This window comes from Pipistrellus kuhlii, unplaced genomic scaffold (assembly GCF_014108245.1).
Source record: "Pipistrellus kuhlii isolate mPipKuh1 unplaced genomic scaffold, mPipKuh1.p scaffold_m20_p_3, whole genome shotgun sequence".
NCBI lineage: Eukaryota > Metazoa > Chordata > Mammalia > Chiroptera > Vespertilionidae > Pipistrellus > Pipistrellus kuhlii.
Window position 1 is genome coordinate 49,012,482 of NW_023425529.1, and position 15,577 is coordinate 49,028,058.

Here is a 15,577-nt window from a genome sequence, read left to right on the forward strand (position 1 = left end):
TACATAACTGAGTATTAAGTTTGTCAACAAGAGGGACATGTTGCAGACATGCTTATGTCATACTAGAGGCCAGGTGCACAAAATTTGCGCACGGGGGACGGGGTCTCTCTCAGCCCAGCCTGCACCATCTCCAATCTGGGACCCCTCGAGGGATGCCCGACTGCCCATTTAGGTCTCTGGGATTGGGCCTAAATGGGAAGTCGACATCCCTCTCATAACCCAGGACTGCTGGTTCCCAATTGCTTGCCTGCCTGCCTGCCCACCTAATTGCCCCTAACTGCTTCTGCCTGCCAGCCCGATCACCCCCTAACCACTCCCCTGCCAGTCTGATCGACGCCTAAATGCTCCCCTGCTGGCCCGATTGCTCCTAATTGCCCTTCCTGCAGGCCCGGTCACCCCTAATTGCCCTCTCCTCCAGGCTTGATTGCCCCCAACTGCCCTCCCTAGTAGGCTTGGTCCCTCCTACCTGCCCTCCCCTGCTGGCCTGATCACCCACAACTGCCCTCCCCTGCTGGCCATTTTGTGGTGACCATCTTGTGTCCACATTGGGGCAGCCATCTTGTGTGTTGGAGTGACAGTCAATTTGCATATTACCCTTTTGTTATATAGGAAAACTCCCCCAAGTTAGCCTAAATACTTTGAAGTTTATTTTAATAAAATTGCATCCTTCATAATAGTCTGATTCTGAAACACATCTACAATAAAAGGCATCATCTTAAAGAAAAATTATTCTTGATGACCTCAGAATACTACATATTAGCAAAAGATAAGTATGATATTCCTGGACACTGGCAAAACAAATCCCAGTAGCCTTAAATTCCATGACTGGACTTACATAGATTAATATAATTCCTCCCTAAACAAAGTTCAAAGCCTTCTTAAAAACACACACACACACACACACACACACACACAAAAGCCAACAAGCTCCAATACATCCTATTCTAGACCAAAAGTACAAAGCTATAAATGTCTGGAAATGTTGCAAGGTATATAATTACTGAAGCTAATTAGCATTCTCAAAATTAACATCCAATGCAATGTACAAGAGACTGTAAGGATAAAAGGAGGTATGGGCAGACAAATACCACCAGGAAGGTAAAGTTCAGATGTATTTCTCTAATAATTAAAGGCAACAGGATTCTAAGTTAACCAATATAACTTGTAGATTATACCAACATCAATTTTCTAGTTTTGATATGGTACTATAGTTGCACAGGCTGTTCTACTGGTAGAAGCTGGGTAAAGGCATATTTTTCTTACAACTTCCTGTAAATTAGACTTATTTTGCAATGAAAATAAATGGTGAGAAATTATATAGCTTTAAATTAGTAAAGAAAAACATTTAAAAAATTAAAATTATATTCCATATGTACAAAATCTAAAGGAAAAAGTAAAGCATGTTAGGTAGAATAAGTTAAAAAAAAATCTCTGAAATATTAAAGAAAAATATAGTAAGACTAACAGCAGATTAGAAATTTCAACAAAACAAATCAAGGGGAAAAAATCTTAAGGTGATAGCAATAGAAACTAACCAAAATAAAACAGAGGGGAAAAAAACCCACACTAAATTAAAATGAACAAAACATCAGTAAATTGTGAACTAAATTCAAATTGCCTAATACAGTGTTTTTCAACCTTTTTTGGGCAAAGGCACACTTGTTTCATGAAAAAAATCACGAGGCACACCACCATTAGAAAATGTTAAAAAATTTAACTCTGTGCCTATATTGACTATATATAAAGTAATTCTCTTGAATAGGAATCAAATAAACACAAAGAAAGTATTTTATAATTACTTTATTATGAAATATTAAGTAAACAAAATAGTGAAAAATTATAAAATTCTTGTCTTGTCTGCACCTACGGCACACCAGGCAACATCTCAAAACGCTGGCCTAATATATGTGTTAGTGGTATTTCCAAAAGCATGGGGGAAAAAACTTTAAAATCCTACCTAATAAAAGAGAATATGCAGCCGAAACCGGTTTGGCTCAATGGATGGAGCGTCGGCTTGGGGACTGAAGGGAGCCGGGTTCGATTCCGGTCGAGGGCATGTACCTTGGTTGCGGGCATATCCCCAGTGGGGGGTGTGCAGGAGGCAGCTGATCGATGACTCTCTCTCATTGATGTTTCTAGCTCTATATCTCTCTCCCTTCCTCTCTGTACAAAATCAATAAAATATATTTTAAAAAAATAAAAATAAAAATAAAAGAGAATATGCAAATTAACTATCACTCCATTCCATAAAACATGCCCACCAGCCAATCAGAGCGAGTATGCAAATGAACCCAACCAAGACCGCTACAGCCACAGAGAGCAGGAGGGAGGCGTTTCCCCAGCAATGGAGGAAGCCAAGCTTTCTGCCTGCCCTTGCCGGCATAAGCCTCCACTCAGGGCTACCAATTATAGAAGGTAAACAAATCCAAACAGAAACCGCTGATGCCACTGGGTGAGCAGGAGGCTTGGCTCTGCTCCAGGCTACAAAGTTTCAATTGTAGAAAATAAATATATCCCAGATACCAGACCTCCGCTTGGGTCACTGGGGAGCATGGTTGCCCTGCAAACCACAACAGGCCCCTTACTCATGCTGCCCCACGCCCCAAGGGAATCCCCACCCTGATCCAGGATACCCTTCAGGGCAAACCAGCTGGCCCCCTCCCGTGCACCAGGCCTCTATCCTATCTAATAAAAGAGTAATATGCCAACTGACCATCACTCCAACACACAAGATGGCTGCCCCTATGTGGACACAAGATGGCCAGCAGGGAAGGGCAGTTAGGGGTGACCAGGCTGGCAGAGGAGGGAAGTTGGGGGAAAAAGGGCTGGCAGGGGAACAGTCAGACATCAATCAGGCTGGCATGGGAGTGGTTAGGGGGTGATCAGACTGGCAGGCAGAAGCAGTTAAAGGCAATCAGGAAGGCAGGCAGGTGAGCAGTTGGGAGCCAAAAGTCCTGGATTGTGAAAGGGATCCCAGATTGGAGAGGGTGCAGGCTGAGCTGAGGGACAACTCCCGCTGCCCCCGTGCTCGAATTTCATGCACCGGGCCTCTAGTCGTGTATAATAAAAGCCTAATATACTAAGTGTCCAGTTGTCCATCAGCCAAAGTGTAATATGCTAATGATATGTTAAGGCTGCTCACTATGATGTGCACTGACCACCAGGGGGCAGGCACTCAAACTGGTAAGTTAGCTTGCTGCTAGGGTCCAGCAGATCGGGACTGAGCGAGACGGGCTGGACACACTCTGGAGCCCTCATGCAGTCTCGTCCCTGCTGGCCAACCTCCCACGTCCCTCCCAAGTCCCAATTGTGCACCAGTGGGTTCCCTCAGCCTGGCCTGTGCCATCTTGCAATCTGGACTGAAGGCCCCCACAAGTGTATGAATTTTGTGCACTGGGCCTCTAGTAAATAATAACTAAACATTTCCAAATTGGAATAAAACTATAAATACACAGATCCAAGAAGCTCAAAGAACCAATAAGACACTCATTACCAAACTGCCTAAATCCAGTAATACAGAGTAAATTTTTTCCTTTATTATTTTTCCCATCATCATTTCCCCCATACCCTCTTCTACATTTACCCATCCCCTTTCCCATCAGCATAACCACACTATGGTCCATGCCAATGAGTTATTTCTTTTTATTTTCTTTACTGCTCAATACCTCCACCCCCCACACAGTACCACTCCCTCTACCGCTAACAGCTGTCAGCTTGCTTTCTATCTATAAGTTTCTATTTTGATTATTAATTCATTTTGTTCATTAGGTTCAACATATAGTAAAATCATATGTACTTGTCTTTCCAGAGTAACAAGAGAAAAAGGACATATTATAATATAGAGGAACAAAGATGAATATGACAACAGAATTCTCACTGAAAACTACTCAAGTCAAAAGACAATGGAGTAATAACTTAAAAGGACTGAATGAAAAACTATCAACCAAGAATTCTATACTCAGAAAATATCTTTCAAAAATGAAGGCAAAATAAAGACTTTTCAGTCATATGAAAGCTAAAAGAATTCATCACCAGCAGACTTGTACTACCTTCAGGTTAATGAATATGAAAACAAATGGGAATATGGATCTATACAAAGAAATGATGAGCACCAGAAATGGTAACAATGTGGGTAATTATAAAAGACTTCTTTGTTCAACATTTAAATATATTATTTAAAATTATCAACTATTCAAAGCAAAAATAATTTGAAATATATTGTACAATTTATATATACAAGTTAAATGTATGACCAGAATAGAGCAAGGATCAGGAAGGAAGAAGCACAATATTATTGTAAATTTGTTACACTACCCATAAAGTAATACAATACTATCTTGAAGTATAACGTATGACCTGTTACAAGAAAAATGGCAATCAATAGAAACTCACTTAGGAATCCCAGACATTGGACTTACTACTTTAAACGATCCAGATTTAAAAAGGAAAGGAAACCATGACTAAAGAATTAAAGGAAAATTATCAGAACAATGTCTCACCAAAAAAAAGGAATATTGAAATTATAGAAATTATAAAAAGGAACCAAAAAGAAATTTTGGAGTTGAAAAAATAATAAGGGAGCCTAGCCAGCATGGCTCAGTAGTTGAGTATCAACCTATGAACCAGGAGGTCACAGTTCAATTCCTGGTCAGGGCACATCCCCAGTAGGGGAGATGCAGGAGGCACCCAATCAATGACTCTCTCATCATTGATATTTCTATTTCTCTTTCCCTCTTCCTTCCTCTATGAAATCAATTAAAAATATTTTAAAAATAATAATAACAAGGAAAATTAAAAACATCAGTAGAGGGGTTTGACACAAGATTTGAGAAGGTAGAAGAAAGAATCAACATACTCAAAGCTAGGTCAATTAATATTATTCAGTCTGAGGAACAAAAAGGAAAAATAATTCTAAAAATATGATTAAAGCCTCAGAGACCTGTGGGGCACTATCAGCATATCAACAGATTCATAATGGGAGTCCCATGAGAGAAGAGGGAAGAAAGAATATTTACTAAAATAATAGCCAAAATTTTCTCAAATTTAATTAAAAACTGACTCTGCACATGGAGACCAGAAAGCAGAGGGACCATTTATTCAAAGTGCTAAAAGAAAAAAGACTGTTGTCCTGGCCGGTTTGGCTCAGTGGGTAGAGTGTCAGCCTCCTGACCAAAGGGTCCCAGGTTTGATTTTGGTTAAAGGTTCCTCCCCAGCCCCGGCCCTGGTCAGGGCAAGTGCAGGAGGCAACCAATTGATATGTTTCTCTCACATCAATATTTCTGTCTGTCCTTCTTTAAAATCAATGAAAAAAAGTATCCTTTGTGGGGATTCAAAATAATCCTATATAATAAAAGGCTAATATGCAAATAGACTTAGCAGAACAACCAGTCACTATGACGTGTGCTTACCACTAGGGGGTGCATGCAGAACATGGCAGGCATTGTCCTCGGCAGGGTGGTAGAGGTGAGTGGTGGTGCCAGACCAAGGTGGGGCACCGGTCACTGTCACTGTGGTGAGCCTCTGGTGGTTACTGAAAATTTTTTGTTTCCATGCACCACAGTCCCGCCAGGCACTCACACCTGCTGGCAGCGCCGGCCCGCTCACACTCACTGCCAGTGCCAGAGCCGCTGCTCACACCCACTGCTCCTGAGGGCAATCAGAGCAGCAGCCACCACTCGCATCCGCTGACAGCACCAGCCCCACTCACACCTGCTGCTGGTACTGGCCCCAATCACTCCATGCCATCATCAGCAGGGCCAGCATCAGTGTGTGGAAGTGGCGGCAGCAGAAGCAGGGCTGCCAGCAGACAAGAGGACTGGGGGACATGGTAGGAGGGGCCAGGCAGGGGTATGGAGGATGGGCCAAGACCCACCTCTGTGTCTACTATAGCCTCGCACCCACAGTTCCTTTCAAGGTGCATGAATTCATGTACTGGGAAAGAAGAGAGGGAGGGAGGGAGGGAGAAAAGGAGGGAGGAAGGAAGGGACTGTCAACCAAGAATTCTATATCCAGTAAAAACATCCTTTAAAAACGAAGGAGCCCTGGCCAGGTGGCTCAGTTGGTTGGAGCATTGTCCCATGCACTAGAGAAAAAGACTTGGGTTCAATTCTCTATCTCAACCCAGGGCACATGGCTGGGTTGCCAATTCGATCCCTAATTGGGGCACATAGAGGAGGTAACCTATTGATGTTTCTCTCTCACATCAATGTTTCTCTCTTTCTCTCTCCCTTCTTCTCTCTCTATAATCGGTAAGAAAGCAATATATCTTCAGGTGAAGATTAAAAAAATAAAAAACTTAATTTAAAAATAGAAAAATTAAGACATTCCCACATAAAAATAGAAAACTTATTGCTAGCAGACCTAAATCATATAAAACACTATGAGAGTCACTCAGACTAAAATAAAAGGGCACTAGGCAGTAACTCAAATACAAAGAAATAAAAGAATAATGGTAAAGGTAACTACATAGGTAAATGTAAAAGACAGTATATTTGAATTTTTTGTTTGTAACTATTTTTCCATCTTATTTATTTATTTTTATATATTTTATTGATTTTTTACAGAGAAGAAGAGAGAGGGATAGAGAGTTAGAAACATCGATGAGAGAGAATCATCAATCAGCTGGCTCTTGCACACCCCCTACTGGGGATGTCCCGCAACCAAGGTACATGCCCTTGACCGGAATCAAACCTGGGACCTTTGATTCCACAGGCCGAAGCTCTATCCACTGAGCCAAACTGGTTTCGGCATTTTTTCATCTTATTTAAAAGACAACTGCCTAAAGCTACAATTACAAATCTGTGTTGATGGGCACACGATGTACAAATATTCAAATTGTATGATAATAATAGCACAAAAGAGGGGAGAGGGAACAGAGTTAATAAAGCACAAAGTTTTGTATACTATTATAATTGTTACATACATTATTGTAATTGAGTTGGTATTAACTGAACTACATTGTTATAAATTAAGATGGTAATTGTAATCCCCAGGGCAATCACTAAGGAAATAACTCAACCTCATAAAGGGAATCTACAAAATCCACTAAAACCCCATAAATAAAATCATACTTATGCCGAGACCGGTTTGGCTCAATGGATAGAGTGTCGGCTAGGGGACTGAAGAGTTCCGGGTTCGATTCCGGTCAAGGGCATGTACCTTGGTTGCGGGCACATCCCCAGTAGGAGGTGTGCAAGAGGCAGCTAATCGATGACTCCCTCTCATCAATGTTTCTATAATAACTCTCTATCTCTCTCCCTTCCTCTCTGTACAAAATCAATAAAATATATTAAAATATATATATTTTTTTTTAAAAATCATACTTAACTTTGAAAGACTGAGTACAAGCTTAGTAACAAGACAAAGATGCACAGTTTTGCCACTGCTATTCAACATTGCCCTGGGGGTGCTGGCTAGAGCATGAGGCAAAAAAGAGAAATAAATAAATCCAGATTCAAAAAGAAGTGGAAAATATCTCCATTTGCAGATGACATGATCTTGTATCTAAAATCCTAAGCAACCCACTAAAAACTTGCCAAAACCGGATTGGCTCAGTGGATAGAGCATCAGCCTGTAGACTGAAAGGTCCCGGGTTCGATTCTGGTCAAGGGCATGTACCTTGGTTGCGGGCACATCCCCAGTAGGGGGTGTACAAGAGGCAGCTGATCGATGATTCTCTCTCATCGATGTTTCTAACTCTCTATCCCTCTCTCTTCCTCTCTGTAAAAAATCAATAAAATATATATATATTTTTTTAAAAAATTGAACAGTCAAAATACTAAATTAAGAAAAAACTTCATTTACAACTGTAACAAAAATAACAAATACTTGGGTATAAATTTAACAAAAGAAGTGTAAGGTGTGTGGTTAAAAGAAGTGTAAGACTTGTATACTGAAAATTATAAACTACTACTGACAGAAATTAAATAAGGGGAAGATATCCCATATTCATGGATTGGAAGACTTACTATTACTAAAATGGTAACACTCCCAAAACTGATCTACAGATTCCATGCAATTCCTATAGAAATCCTAGATGACACCTGATCTGTAGAGTTCAGTGGTTGAGCATCGACCCAGGAACCAGGAAGTCACAGATAGATTCCTGATGAGGACACATGCCTGGGTTGCTGACTCAATCCCCAGTAAGGGACATGATTCTCTCTCATCATCGATGTTTCTGTCTCTCTTCCTCTCCCTTTCTCTCTCTGAAATTAATTTTTTTTTAAAACACTTTTTTTTTTTTTAAATCCTAGATGGCTGTTTTGCAGAAAAATTGACAGAATAATCTAAAATTCACATGGAATGCAAGAGACCTAGAATAAATGACATAATGATGAGGAAGAAAAACAAAAATGCAGGACTCATATTTCCTGATTTCAACTTACTGTACACACAAAGCTACAGTAATTAAAACAGTATTATAGTGGAACAAAACTGAATGCCCAAAAATACACCCTTATATTTATGGTCAACTAATTTTCAACAAGGTGGCCAACACAATCAAATAAGCCAAAAATAGTGTTTTCAACAAATGGTGCTGGGACAAGTGGATATCTACACTTAAAAGAATAAAATTCAAACCATTCTTCACACCATACACAAAAATTAACTCAAAGAGCTAAACCTGTAAAACTCGTAAAAGAAAACTTTGAAATAAATCTCTGTGACCTTGGGTTAGGCAAAACCTTAAAAGCATAAGTAAAAAAAAAAGAAAAATAGAAAAGTACTGATACTTGGAAATAACACACCCACTAGGATGGTTAGAAAAAAAGACAGACAATAAGATGTTTGATGAGGATAAACAAATTGGAACCCTCATACATTGGCAGTGGTAACATAAAATAAAATAGCAGAGCCACTTTGGAATCAGTTTGACAATTCTTCAAAAAGTTAAATATAGAGTTACCATATGATCCAGCAATTCCACTCCTATGATATATACCTAAGAGAAATGAAAACATGTCTACACAAAAACCTGTACATAAATGTTCATAGCAGCATCATTCATAGTACCCAATACTAATGCCCACCAACTGATAAATTAATAAATAAAATGTAACATATCACACAATGGACTATTATTCACCCATAGATAGGAGAAAAATATTGATACACAATACAATTTGGATGAATATCTAAAACATGCTAAATGAAAGAAGCCAGACACAAAAGGTCACATATTGTCCTAATCCTTTTACATTTTATATCCATACTAAGCAAATCCATAGAGACAGAAAACAGATTTGAGGTTACCAAAGAGAGGTGGAGATAGAGAGTGATTACTTTATGGATATGGAATGGCTTATGAAATAATAGTTTTAAAACTAGAAAGATACTGGTTGCATAGCATTGTAAATTTATTAAGTACCACTGAATTGTAGACTTTAAAATTGTCAATTGTGCCGAAACCGGTTTAGCTCAGTGGTAGAGCGTCGGTCTGTGGACTGAAAGGTCCCAGGTTTGATTCCGGTCAAGGGCATGTACATTGGTTGCGGGCACATCCCCAGTGGGGGGTGTGCAAGAGGCAGCTGGTCGATGTTTCTCTCTCATCGACGTTTCTAGCTCTCTATCTCTCTTCCTCTCTGTAAAAAATCAATAAAATATATATATTTTTTTAAATTGTCAATTGTATGTTATATGAACTTTACCTCAAATAAAAAAATTTAACTTGGAGTAAAAAAGCATATGTCTGTACAAAAATTTGTACACAAATATTCATTGCATAGCTTTATTTGTAGTTGCTGAAAACAACCCAAATGTACATCAAGTGAATGGATAAACAAACTGTGTTACAGCTATACAACAGATTGCCACTCAGCAATAAAAAGAAATGAACTACTGACACATGCAACAGCATATATGAACCTCAAAATAATTATGCTTAGTGGAAGAAAAAAAGTCAAACCAGAAATAATGTGAGCATGTCCACTTTACAATTCCATTTATATAAGATTCTAGACAATGGAAATTACTCTATAGTAATAGAAAGTTGAACAATAGTTGCTTAGAGATCACAGAGGTTGAGGGACTGACTACAAATGGGAATAAGGAAACCTGATGAATATGTTCATTATCTTGACTCTGGTTTTAGTTTTATGGGTGAACACTTATGTCAAAATTTTAAAATTGTACATTTTTAATATATACAGTTTACTAAATAGGGCAATGTACTCATGCTGGCCACTCAATAACTGATAAGGTAGTAATAAAAGCAGTTTGCTTTATCTTGTTGTACAGATAACACTTGGTAAAATTAAACTTGGACCACTCAAAGTAGCAGATAAATCTGAATTTTCTCAATCTTAAAAATACTTTCATTAAACTACATTATAATTTCAATCTTCTTTATTGACTGACCTTCAGTTAGTAGTGCTAGAACCCTCCCAGTTCTGGCAAGTAATACAATTTATGTGATCTGTAAATAAGCATTTAGATAAACCAAGAAAGCTCTTACAAGAAACTCTAATAAGGTTCTTCAAAGCTAAAAATATCTGTGAACAGTATCTCAAGTGTGATGAAATCAACATAAAATTCCTACTATCTACATGAATCACCTCTTAAGAATTCCCCAGTTATATATATTTTACCTTTTGTAGATATTTGTTCAAATAAATTTAAACTATTTCAAGACATTTTATTTACTTTCTAAAAAGTTAGAAAAGGCCGAAACTGGTTTGGCTCAATGGATAGAGCGTCGGCTTGGGGACTGAAGGGTCCCGGGTTCGATTCCGGTCAAGGGCATGTACCTTGGTTGCGGGCATATCCCCAGTAGGGGGTGTGCAAGAGGCAGCTGATCGATGACTCTCTCTCATCGATGTTTCTGACTCTCTATCTCTCTCCCTTCCTCTCTGTACAAAATCAATAGAACATATTAAAAAAAAAAAAAAAAAAGTTAGAAAAGCCTTATGGTTAAAACCTAAGCTGAATTTTGCTTTACCAAAAAGTATGTCCATTGTTTTAAAGACAATGAAAAAGTATGATGTATTTGATGTATTTCACTAGTGGGAAAAAAGTTCTATCAATCATAACTACTTTACATTCATATTTATGCCAGCCAGGTGAGGAATGACGTTATCTAACCCAAGCTACCATTGTCCCTCCCTTCAACTGCAGCAATAGCCTTTTTATGTTTTAATTCAGCTGAACTCAATCTTATATAGCCTCTAAGTCTTAATTTCTTCATCTATTAAATGGGTGCAATAACACTTCCAATCTCATGAAGATGTATGAGAATTAAACAAGAATATAGGTATAGCATTTAGTTTGTTGTCTGGTACATAAAAAATATATGCTATCTATTATTACCTGAATAAATGTTCAGCCTCCATGAGTCCAGTGCTGGAATGTCATCATATATAAGAAACAAGTCTAACCTCAAAAAAAAAAAAAAAAAAAAAAAAAGTAAGTTAAAAGCAATTTAAATATTAATATTTTGAGACTCTCAAAGAAAATTAAAAAATGAGATCCACTTCAAAATTCATAGCAACTTCTTAATGTCTTCTTTCCCAATTCCTTTTGCTCACAATGTTCCTCTTAACTCTAATACCTGCCCTGAACACTTTATATCCGCCCCTCCGCTCAATTCACGGCTCATTTGGCTCTTTCCCCTCTGTTGATCCCCTTCTCATAAGCAGTTCTCAACTTCCTAATATAGATCAATCATCCAGTCTTACTCCTTGAAATTCTTCAGATGTTTTTTTTTACTAATTATCTTTTTACAAGTTCAGGAACTGGGGTAGCAGATCTGGAATCTCCTTTAGTAGGTGAGAAGCAAAAATAGAAAGGCCAGAGACAGATTTTTCTTCTGTGAGTACAGTAAAACCTCAATATAAGGGACTAATTTGGGGGATTAGGTGTCTGTTAAAGCTGAAAGTCTATTATGTAATACTAGTTTCCCAGTACAGATTCATGCACAATGAAAGGAAATTAATTAGAAGAAACATTTTAATGTTGTTATTCACCATTTCTCTTGATAGAAGTGTCAACCAAATTCACAACTGACAATGACACATCAAAACACATTTGTGCAATTGCACCAGTGAGAGGTTTATATGTATCACACATTCGAGAATCAATTTAGCCTTTTATATATATATATATATATAAAATAAACTTGCTTAATTAGACCTGCTTTCTGATTTAGCTAAACTTTTTCCAGCCCAAGTAATTGTCAGCGGCAGAGCAATAAATATCAATTGTCAGCAACAGAGCAATAGATATCAATATGAAGCAGATTATTTTTTATATATATTTTATTGATTTTTTACAGAGAGGAAGAGAGAGGGATAGAGAGAAACATCGATGAGAGAGAATCATCAATCAGCTGCCTCTTGCACACCCCCCATTGGGGATGTGCCTACAACCAAGGTACATGCCCTTGACTGGAATCGAACTGGGACCTTTCAGTCCGCAGGCCAACACTCTATCCACTGAGTCAAACCAGTTTGGGCTGGACCTGGATTTTTATATATTAGGATTCTATTAATCTGAAATTCAAAAACAGATAAAACTAATCTATGGTAATAGAAGTCAGGATTCTTATTACTTTGGAAGTTCTTTTTGCAAAAGAGATCCTAGAGTATTTTTGGTGTTTAGGTTTATGTCCAGAGAAAACTGCCTAGATAAGAGTATTTCAAGTGACAGCTGAATGCAGCTGGTTGTGCTTTTGCCCATTCAGCCAACCAATAGATCCTGCCAGGCATAGTTCTATTTTAGGAAAGACATGCTCTAACCCTTGTTAGAGCTGGCCCTCTGTAGTTTCATGACCAAGTCAGAGCCTTAGATTAGGACCTAATTATTTTCTACTGTCCTCCTTACCATAAAACACTCTGTGATAAGGGTGATCTTTGAAAAATACAAATATGATGGCATCACCCACCCATATCCACATCCATACCATGGATATGGATGGGTGATGCCATCATATTTGTATTTGTGTGTGTGTGTGTGTCTGTGTACATTCCCCATTAAGATCCATACATATTTGTATGTGTGTGTATACATTCCCCATTAAGATCCTTTGAGGATTCCCCACGCCCTTAGGATAAATCCTGCATTTCCTAGCAGGTACTTAAGTTCCTTTATAATACAGCCCCTAACCTTTTCTATCTTTCCATATATCCTGAGTTCCATAACAAATTATTTGTAGTTGACTTAGAAAGGTAGGCTTTTTCTCAACTCAGTATCTCTGGATTTATAACACATCCTCTATCTAGAACAGCAGTTCTAGTATGGTCTTATGAGGCCTAAAAGGTCAAACTATTTTCATAATAAACTAATATGTTATCTGTCCTTTTCATCATGATGACAAAAGCAATGTCTGTCTGACTTCTAGTGCCTTAGCATAAATCAAGACAGGAGCATCACCACCCCACACCTGCAGTATAAAAAAGAAAATATAAATTTTACTTATGAGTGCTCTTGATAAAGCAGTAAAAATTAATAATTTTATTATATTTCCAACCTTGAGTACGTCTTTTTTAATATTCTAGGTGACAAAATAAAAAGTATAAAGCATTCTGCAGAATATTGAAATGTAATTGTCTTGAGAAAAAGCAACTAAACTGCAAGCTGAACTATCTGCTTTTTTCACGGAATACTATTCTTTTTTCAGTAAACAACTGACAGGCAAACTATGGTATATAGCAATATTTTTTCACAAAAATAAATAAATTGAATCTATTACTTTGAAGAAAACAAATTATACTATTTGTTGCCAGAGATAGAATTCAAGCCGTTAAGCTAAAATCAGAATTTTGAAAATGTGTATCTGCTGTGAGCTTGGCAACTTCTCAGTACTCTAAGACTTTCCTGATAAAACAGTGGTGATAATGCAATTTTTAAAAAAACGGTATAATCAACTATGTAAAACATTCGCAAATTCTGCATAACTCAGTGAACCAAAATTTTCCAATTGACCAATTCACGATGTTTCGAAATCATACATTAAAGATCTATTCAATGTATAAGCTAGACATAAAATATAAAGTCACCATACACAAAATTTCATTCAAATGGTTTCAGATTCTACATTGCAGCTAACCTTTAAGAAGCTACTACTTGTTGAGTTTGGGTGTAGTATCAAAGAATATCCAAAATTACCCAAAGAAATATTAAAATATTATTTTATTCATCTACTTCAACCAAAATGGCATATTGAAACAGACTGAATGGAAATGCAGGTGTGAGCCTGGCTAGTGTGGCTCAGTGGTTGAGCATCAACCCATAAGTGAGGAGTTCACCAGTTTGATTACAGTCAAGGCACATGCTCAGACTGCAGGGTTGGATCCCCAGTAGGGAGTGTGCAGGAGGCAGTCGATCAATGTTTCTATCTCTCCATCCCTCTTCCCTTCCCCCTCTCTAAAAATCAATAAAAACATTTTTTTTAATTCGAATTGATCATTTTGTATGTAACCACCATTAATAAATCTTCCCTCTCAAATCTTGAATCAATTGCTGGTAGAAATGTAAACTGTATATATTTTTGTATTGCATTTTACAACATCTAAAAAACCTATAAAAATATACACCTTTAGAAATTTATCTTATTATTCCAAATATGCAAAATGATATATGTACAAAGTTATTCATCCAGCACTGTTTATAACTGCAAAAAGACAGGAAGAAGAATCAAAATGTTCTTTAATTATAGTGATAAAATAAACAGTACATATCTATTCTATAATACTTTGTAGGCATAAACAAGATTAAGGAAATACCTGTACTTTTAAGTTATATTGCTAAGGGAAGGGCAAAACAGAACCATTTTTGTAAAAAATGGAGAAAAAATATATATACACATTTACATGTGTATGTATATTTTATGCTTATAAGTACACTAGAGACCCGGTGCACAAAATTCATCACAGGGTGGGGAGGGGAGGTGTCCCTCAGCCCAGCCTGCACCCTCTCTAATCTGGGAACCCTTGAGGGATGTCCAACTGCCCAGTGGGTTTGTGGCTAAACAGGCGGTCGGACATCCTTCTCACAATCCAGGACTGCTGGCTCCCAACCATTCACCTGCCTGCCTGCCTGCCTGATTGTCCCTAACTGCTTCTGCCTGCCAACCTGATCACCCCCTAACCACTCCCCTGCCAGCCTGATCAACACCTAACTGCTCCCCGGCCAGCCCAACTGCCCCTAACTGCCCTCCCCTGCTGGCCTGGTCACCCCTAACTGCCCTCCCCTGACTGGTCACCACCAACTGCCCTCCCCTGTATGCCTGGTTCCCCCAACTGCCCTCCCTACAGGCCTGGTCCCTCCCAATTTCCTTCCCCTGCCATCTGGTCATCCCTAACTGCCCTCCCCTGCAGGCCAACCTTCCAACTACCCTCCCCTGCAAGCCTGGTACCCCCCAACTGCCCTCCCCTGCAGACCTGGTCCCCCCCCAACTTCCTTCCCCTGACACCTGGTCATCCAAAACTGCCCTTCCCTACAGGTCTTGTTGCCCCTAACTGCCCTCCCTTGCCAGCCTGGTTGCTGCTACTGCCCTCCCCTGCAGGCCTGGTCTCCCCCAACTGCCCTCCTCTGCTGGCCCAGTCACTCCTAACTACCCTCCCTGCTTGCCTGATCGCCC

The 15,577-nt window shown here is 38.7% G+C and overlaps 1 protein-coding gene across 23 annotated transcripts in view; it reads right to left on the bottom strand.

Annotated features, from left to right (window-relative positions):
- The window catches only part of R3HDM2 (R3H domain containing 2), a 144,073-nt gene that overhangs the window by 110,361 nt on the left and 18,135 nt on the right, over positions 1–15,577 (bottom strand). For 20 of the 23 annotated variants that reach the window (XM_036455968.2, XM_045588171.1, XM_045588174.1 and 17 more), the window contains exon 2: positions 11,308–11,370. The exons of 1 other annotated variant lie outside the window; for it this stretch is intronic. The gene's annotated coding sequence lies outside the window, so the exon portion shown is untranslated. Of the gene's footprint in view, positions 1–11,307; positions 11,376–15,577 lie in introns of those variants that run through there. 2 more of the 23 variants (XM_036455983.2, XM_036455962.2) reach the window with 2 other exon arrangements.